An 8909-nucleotide genomic window follows, 5' to 3' on the forward strand; every position below is an offset into this window, starting at 1 on the left:
TTCTCCCTCTGTTTCTTTTCTGTAACTCATAGGGAAAGGAAATAAAGGTCTCAGGGTTAGAGGGAAAGGAAACAGAGTTAGAAGGAAAAGAAAGAGAGGGACAGTGGAACAAAATAAACTCTTGTTTCTTTTTTGTTTCCCTCTGAGTGAGAGAGAAAAGAGTTGGAGTGAAATGAAATAGAGGGACAGTGGAAAGAAATCAACTCCATTTGCTTTCTGTCTAGCTCAGAGGCTGAGGGAAAGGAAGTAGACTTAGAGAGAAGAGAAATAGAGCTGAAATGAAAAGAAATTAACTATTTTTTTTCCAGTCTAACTCAGACAGAAAAGAGAGTTGGAGAGAAGAGAAACAGAAAAATGGACTGAGCAACAGTGACACAGACCTACAGAAAGTGACAGACATAAATAAAGTTAGAAAGAGATTGAAAAGCAAAGTGAGAAGAACAGCAAGAAATAGAATGAAAATAATGACTTGACCACAACAAAAACACAAGAGCCGGGGTCAGGGGGGGAAGGGGGATCATCTTTATTAGGGTTTATTCACCTTTAGTGAATAAATTTATTTACACTACAGCAAAACACAGAGACTGGATGCCAATGCAAACACCGATAAAAATTCTATACAATATAATACAATCCATGTAGACACTGAAAAACCCCTAATTCACATACAGGCTAATACAGAGAAACACGGAAGCAAATGCAAATACAGAACAATACAAGCCAAATACATATTAGCATTATATAAACATTTCTGTATTTCTGAAAAGTTCAATACATGCTGTTTTATTATTACTGCTATCCCAAACCAGAAGGAGCACACAGAAAACCCAATAGTCATTCGCCACAGAAGCCGGCTTCAGCTTGCACACCAACTCACCTTCACTCTCATCTCAACTGCTCCATTATAACCCTGCTGTCAGCAGTCCTCTGGAACGTGGTTCCTGGGAGCCTCAAAATCAGCCTGCCTGATGAAAACCCCAGTCGGGGCTGGGCCATGCCCTAACTTTGGCGATGAAAGTCACCTCACAGACTGGCCAGGACCTAGAAAAAAACCCCAGCCGGGGAGGGAAACACCCCTGGCTGGGTTTTTATTCTAAATTTAAAAGTGACTTTCAAGTCCTGAAAAGCAGAAATCATACACACAATATTAGAACCAGTCAACCCACACAATCACATGCGAGCAGACCCGGACAGACCGACTCCCACAGACAGACACGCTCTCACACACAGCAAGAGACTAACTTACAGAGTGACCACAACCCTTATTTGGAAACCCTGTGCTGAACAAAATTCACCAAGATATCTTCTCGCTACTGCTGCTCAACATCAATTGGTAGATTCTCAGAAAATAGGCATCGGAGATGTGCAAGACAACACAAGGTGGTCATTGAGGGATTATATCGTAGCTAGGACTCAGCCACTATCTACGCCCACACATTTTCTACACAAAACCTCATAGGTAGAACAGGTAGAAAATGCTAAAGTTCCAGTTTTCTAACTGTAACTATGTGCCCGGGCAGGCCATCTCCAAGCATATACATTTACAAAGGCAAGCACAGTACCACCAGGTGCAGGCAATGTCTGCCGGGTGAACAAGGCAATGGCTGCGGACGCAAAAGGCAGCTTCCTCAACGATAAAGCCCACAATGACATTGAGAGGCTGAGATGGCCGACGACGTGAAACACATGACAATGAGGAGATGGCCGGAAACTGCCCTGCTCTGCAAAAGCTCTGGGAAGCTTGAGAAGAAATCCTCTCCCTAGATGTCAGAGGGGCACATCCCACTACAGCCCTGTCCTCTAAACTAACTTCAAATTGCCTCCAGTGATTATAAAGGCTTTTCCTGGGCTCCCAACTGCACCTTCACATGGATGAGGTCAAGGCTTCACCACAGACTCCTGTAATATTTGCTGGGGCTTGCAAGAGAAGCAAATCGGGTCTCTTGGCAGGTCAGTGAGGGGGCCTCAGCATAGCATCAGGAGGCAGCCTAAAACACACAAACGAGCATAGACACCTGGAGCTGCACCAGAAACTGAGACAATAACTGCTGCTTCTGGCTCACCTTCTACCTGCTTCACCTTGACTGCTGCTATCCAGCTTTACTTCCTAAAAATAAAGACAAAGAGCAGAGCTGTAACAGAGTGACCAGTTCCAGCCCCACTGCAAAGAAAAACCCTTGACTGACCTTCTCGGGCGGACCCCCTCATCTGGGATGGGGCGCTCTGCCACGGGTTCAATCCATCTGCATCTGAAAGCCAGTTAGGAAAAAAGTCAAAGTGCTGCAGGGTAACTTCAGAGCTCCAGACATCTTATGCCAACCTAAGAATAGGCTAGACTCCAACTACAGCCCCTATTACAAATTTCCAATTACAACTGCCCAGGACGTGTCCTTAAACACCTACAGCCAGGCTAGGCAGCAGGGCAGAGCACCTCCAGACCAAATACCCCCAGACACCCGTGACGCATGAGATGACAGACGAGGGGACACAACAGGGAGAGAAAACTCTCTGAGACAAGGAAGTCCTCATGAGGACCAAGAGAATGCTGAACGCGATGACCAAGGCGGGACCGAAGGCGAGCCTGTCGAGCTCAAACAGCCCTGGAGGAAAAAGATGCTAACGGAACAACTTATTCCCAGAACCACAGAGATGGATGCCTAAGAATCCAGTGTTTGGAATTCTCTGCCGGCCTTTGAATCGCTACAAGTCCTTATCCACTGTAAAGAAATATTGCTGCATATAGCTGTTAACACAGCTCAAAACAAGACCTAAAAAGACATACAATCAGGTGCTTCTAAAGAGAGACACAATTGCGATGCGTGTCCGAGCTCCCGAATCGAACCTTCGCCAGTGTCGGCGCCAGGCTGAGGAACGCCAAGATGGGAGATGATCGGAATGACCCCTGGGTTTCAGATCCTCCCCATTCCCAAAGCTCACTCAAAGCCCCACACCAGTGTGAATCCACACCCACCGCCCCTCTTTGATCATCACTGTAATTATAGCCCTTGACTTCTCTGTCCGAAGCAAATCCGTGCAGTAGGCTAATTTTTTGCTAAGGAAAGCTGCTGTGGAGACGTTTCCCTTTTGTGTCACAATGAATCTTCTGAGAGAATCTGAAGTATCGCTCTTGATGTAACCTAGAACTTCAGGAAAGTGCAATCCTCCTTAAAAAAAAAAAAAAAACAAGACAAGTTATTACGAAAGCATCTTATCACCCCTGAACCCCCAACCCAAAATCATGAACTTAAATACTCCCTGTGTTCAAGTGTTCAAAAATGTTTTCTTCAAGGTGTCTTCAAATCCTCTGCTGCTTCAAATGCCCGAAAGATATCTGCTAAAAGCAGGCTAACTTAAACTGAAAGAGACTCTTCAGTGAGGTGAGAGACAAGCTCTCTATCCCAGCTGATTCCCCAGGAGGGAATAGTGCCCCTTAGCACATCCAGGGCTTAATATACCCCTGATTGGGCCCGCCTCTTTTTCCCACGATGCCTGGGAAAAGGGAGGCGGTAAATCCCACTGGCTATAAAAGCCCTCAGAGGCACTGTAGCTGTTTGGCTTCTCTGAGTTAAATTTGAGGTAAGGAGTTCCACGTAGAAGAAAACTCTTTGGGAAAAGACGATTTTTTCTTTTTTTGCTACAATTACTCAGAGCAATGGAGCCAAGGGGAAAAAAAAAAGGGTAAGAAGCAAAACTTTGTGTTTCAGCAGCATTGCCAGCTAAGTTGGATAATTTATGGACTTGCATAATTATTTTTTAGTGATTACTAAGTAGCATTCCACCTGTGATTAATTAGGGTGGAGAAGAATAGTATCATAGGGCTCTCTAATCAGGGCTCTCTACATTATAAATGAAAATAAGCAAAAGAATATACTCCCAGATGGCATTAGTATTACATACCTGCTGGGCTAGCTCCCATTGGAAATATTTGGTGCTGGGGCCTGGGTAGAGGTGCCCTGAAATGCAGCTTTAAACCCTTGAAATGTTGGAAAAGGCAATGCTTAAAATGAGGAAATGGGGCAGCTATCTCCACTTAAACAGACACAGTGGTAAATAAATGGCTTCTCCCCTTTAATTTAAACCCCTCAAATATTGGGGAAAAGAGTGGTTTTCCTTGCCTTAAATCTCTCTTGGTGATGGAAAAGGGGGCATTTTTCCCTTAATTCAGATCCATAAAAAAGCATCATCCATGCTTTCCCTTTCCACTTAAAGTGAAAAAAAATAGAAAATGGGGATTCCCTATCAATTAATACCTCTAACAGCACAGAAAAGGCATACCTCCAACTGAGACTATCAAAATTGCAGAGGAAGTGGATTTCTCTTCAATTCGAACACAGGCGATTGTGGAAAAGGAAGCTTTTTCCCTCAGTTTAAACCCCTTTTTTTCCCTGATAACCCATCCCTTTTCTGGAGAGGAAGTGGTGAGGTAGAAGGGGAAAGTTGAAAACCGCCGCCCCCAGACCCCCACATGCTTCCCTGCCCGCTCGGGTGCCGCCGTTCAGCAGGACGGGTTTTCCCTCAGTTTTCTCTTAAAGTGACGCTCCCTGCCCGGGTACATCCAGCTGCTCCCCCAGACCCTGCTGGGTGCCACAACCCTCGTTCCTGGAGGAACTCCCAGGATGCCTGTTGGCCCCTCTAGTGGCTCCCTGCATGGGTCTGCCTGGGTAACCCTCTGAAGACTGCCTCTGCCAGGAGCTGCCCCCTTCTCGTCCTCACCGGTCATACCTGGGGCTGCTGCACCTTGGAGTGGGGGTAGGGGTGGGGTGGAGAAAGGTCCTGCCAGTCATTCCCTCCCCTACATGCCCTAGTTGTCCCGTTGTCCGTCCCTGAAACACCAGGGTGCTGGGCTTTCCACAATAAAGAACCGGCCTCGTCTTCCAGGTGCTGTGGCTGAAATTGGGATTCTGCCTCAAAAATTATACACATAGATATATTGCATAATAGATATTATAATTTATTATATTAGCATCTATCCATATAGTTTTCACACTGAATATTAATTTACTTGTCTAGATTCAGATTACTTGTATTTAGTTCTTTTTTATGGCTATATATATATGTATCTCTCCCTATACTTATTTTTTTATTATAGATGTGTATATTTTTATTTCTATATTATTCATTTAAAAGCCCTGCTTCTAACCAAATAAAAAACAAAAATCCACATGATTTAAATATTTTTAATATCTATTTCTATCATATTGATCTTCTAGATTTATACAATAGATATAATACATAGCAGATATTAAAATATATTACCATCTATCCGTATATTTTTCATACTGAATATTAATCTACTTGTCTAGATTTGGATTACTTGTATTTGTTTTTATTTACATATATATATATCTCCCTATATTTATTTCTTTATTATAGATTTGTATATTTTCATTTCTATATTATTCATTTAAATGCCATGCCCCTAACCAAATGAAAACCAAAAAACCCCTTGATTTAAATATTTTTAATAACTATTTCTATCATATTGATCTTCTTTATTTATACACATAGATATAATACATAACAGATATTAAAATATATTATATTAGCATCTATCCGTATATTTTTCATATTGAATATTATTCTACTTGTCTAGATCTGGATTACTTGCATTTATTTCTTTTTTATGGCTATATATATATATCTATTTATTTCTTTATTATGGGTTTGTGTATTTTCCTTTCTATATTATTTATTTAAAAGCCATGCCTCTAACCAAATAATAAACAAAAAGTCCCTTCATTTAAATATTTTTAATATCTGTTTCTATCATATTGATCTTCTATATTTGTACACATAGATATAATGCATAATAGATATTAAAATATATTACCATCTATCTGTATATTTTTTATATTAAATATTAATCTACTTGTCTAGGTTTAGATTACTTGTATTTATTTCTTTATGTCTATATATATATTCATATCTTCATTATAGATTTGTATATTTTAATATCTATATTATTCATTTCAAAGTCCTGCCTCTAACCAAATAAAATACAAAATCCCCTTCACTTAAGTATTTTTAATATCTATTTCTATTGTATTGATCTTCTAGATTTATACACATAGATATAATGCATAGCATATATTAAAATATATTACCATCTATCTGTATATTTTTCCTATTGAATATTAATCTACTTGTCTAGATTTGGATGACTTGTATTTATTTCTTTTTTATCTCTCTCTCTATATATATACCTAGCTCCCCTATATTTATTTCTTTATTATAGATTTGTATATTTTCATTTCTATATTATTCATTTAAAAACCCTGCCTGTAACCAAATAAAAAACAAAAATCCCCTTTACCTTAAATGGTTATTTAAATACTTTTGCTACCTATTTTTATCAAATGTATATTCATATTTATATACCATACTGAACTAGGTAGAACACACAACATATCCTATATTAAAAGATATTTCTATTAACAACTCTACATCTATTATTTATATTATATATTAAATATAAACCTATTTGTATCTATTTATAACACTTAAATATCTTTATATGTTTAACATATGTTTGTATACTGGACATTTGATTTTAAAGCCCTACCTCTCCCCAAATGAAAGCAAGCAAGCCTTTGCTTTAAACTAGATTGAAATAATTCTTTTCAACTTACAGTTTTTATTTATGTTCTATTTTGTATATATTCTTGTATTAATTCTATGGAATATAGGTCAAAGCATATTACAATAATATACATAATATTACTTACCTTTGAGATGTGTTTATTTATTGACATTATTTATATGACATATTTTCTATTTATAGGTCCTTCTATTTTTACATGTATATATTTTTATATTTCTCTTTCTCATTTTCTGCTTTTTGAAATTTGCATTTCTTTCTCTTTGTAACTCTACCAATTCATTCAGCTAACATGTCAGAATGACAAAAATATAAAGCCCTACTCTTCCCTGAGTGCAGAACACACTCATGTCTATGGAACTTAGGCACAGAAATTTCTCTCGGTGCATTTTAATACCTCAGGGATGCACAGATGTGTTTTATACACTCCCATATTTACAGGGAAGTAAGAGGTGGAAAAATAAAACCCGTTTTCTTAACCCTAAGCCGTTCCTGACATAACAAAACCCTAACGATGGAGTGCACAGAGAGGGGGTTTCTTTCCAAAGGGAATTTAGAGAGATCAATTCCTGTCCCTTGCCAATACCTACCGTAAAAACCAGAACAACTCCACAGGTTTTTGGATTCTGCACCCAGCCCTCCCAGGGAATTTCCTGGCAGCTCGGGGTCCCCTCTGGGGAAGGGTACCCAGCACGAGCCCTCCCCATTCCCCGCTCACCTTGCTCCTCCAGCGCAGCGTCTCCCTCCCTCTCCCAGGGACCTCGGCGTGCCCCAAGGGACACGGGAGCCCCCCAGTCTCCACCCCATCCCCCTCAGCTTTTGCTCCTCACCCCCAAAGAAGGCACAGAACAGCTCCAACTGCCCTGGACAGCAGCACCTTGCTTTATTGGAAGCCTTTCTAGGTCTAGACCCCCTCCCAAAAAGGAGCTCTACTGCAACAAGAAAGGGGGGCAGGTCCCAGAAATCCCTCCCCCAAAACCCCAGGCACAGGCCAGAGGCAGAAAGAGGGAGTGGTGGCAGAGAGGACACAGGAAGAAAAGAAAGAACAAAAGAACGGGCTATAGGATGAAATAGAAAAACAAAAAACCAACAAAAAAAAAACCAAAACAAACCACAAAAAACCCCAACAAAACCAGCAAAAACCAAAACCCCCACCCAAACCCAAAACCTAGGATGGGCAGCAAGACAGAGAGGGATTGAAAAAAAACAGAGACAAGGAAGGGGACACAAGGATCCACTGGGAAACAACAGCACGGGGAGCAGCGGAGAGACAGACGGAATTAAAAAAAGCATGTGAGCAAGCTACGGAGAAGGACACAGAAAAAGGCTGAGTGCAGAACACACAGCAAGGACAGAGGGCTTCTGTCCTTGATTGGAGAAGAGGGAATCAAGGAGCCAGAGGGGAAAGGACCACGCCAGGGGCCGGCAAGATGGACAAGCTGCTTCTCCCTCCGGTCACTACAGCAAGCGCAGCTTCCCTGCAATTTCATGTCTCTTCCGAGCACAACAGGTGAACAAACAGCAGCACAGAGCTGCCAGTCTCCAATGCTCCGCAATCTAGAAGGAAAAAGGAAAAAGACTGGTTCATTCTGCCACGAAGGAGAGTTGCTTATCCCAAGACACCTTATTCCAAGCACAGAAACCATTCCTGCCACTCGAACAAACCCACTTAATGCTGTCTCAAGTCGATGGCAGCTACTTAAACCCTGTCTCAAGAATCACAGGCACATGAGGCTTGCAATTCTCAGGAAGGACTCAGCTGAGTCTTCAAGATTTTCCCACCCAGAGAAGCCAGCAATCCCAGCTTGAAACAGCACATTTCCTTCCAACCCCATAGAAATTGCCCTGTGCTGCCAACACTGAGGCTGCTTCCACATGCAGGCAAAATAGGGCTGCTGCCAACACTGCCCTTTGGGCAGCAGCAGCACCGGCAGCTCGCAGGGATGTGACCTGCACTGCCCCTCAACTCCGCTCCCAGCTGGCTCAGCCCAAACTCCATGCAGTACTCAGCCAGAGCTGCAGAGAGCTGAAATTCTCCCTGGGAAAGCCAGCAAAATGTGCCCCCAAGCCACCTCCCCCCCACCCCTCCTGCAGCTCTGACCAAAATCAATGGACAAATTTAGTGGCACATGGGCCAAATCCCAACAAGTTGGCTACCTGCCCTCTCCTAAGCGTGTCTGGGTCCTTGAGTCTCCAGCTTCACCCTGAGTTATGGTTATTATTATGATTCACAACGGGGTTAGTGAGAGGCAAAATTGCACAGCATTTCTGTGAGCTTTCTAGATGCATTTGTGTGTTGTGAGACATGTAA

General features: G+C 41.8%; 1 long non-coding RNA gene across 1 annotated transcript; it reads right to left on the bottom strand.

Annotated features, from left to right (window-relative positions):
* Nucleotides 1-510: 510 nt before the first annotated feature.
* On the bottom strand, nt 511-5363 carry LOC117244941. Its single transcript, XR_004498952.1, has 3 exons — nt 2187-5363; nt 2064-2107; nt 511-1988 (listed from the first exon to the last, which is right to left on the bottom strand). It is a non-coding gene; the product is annotated as an uncharacterized LOC117244941 (long non-coding RNA).
* Nucleotides 5364-8909: the final 3546 nt, after the last annotated feature.

This window comes from Parus major, chromosome 10, assembly GCF_001522545.3.
Source record: "Parus major isolate Abel chromosome 10, Parus_major1.1, whole genome shotgun sequence".
In the NCBI taxonomy this organism is placed as follows: Eukaryota; Metazoa; Chordata; class Aves; order Passeriformes; family Paridae; genus Parus; species Parus major.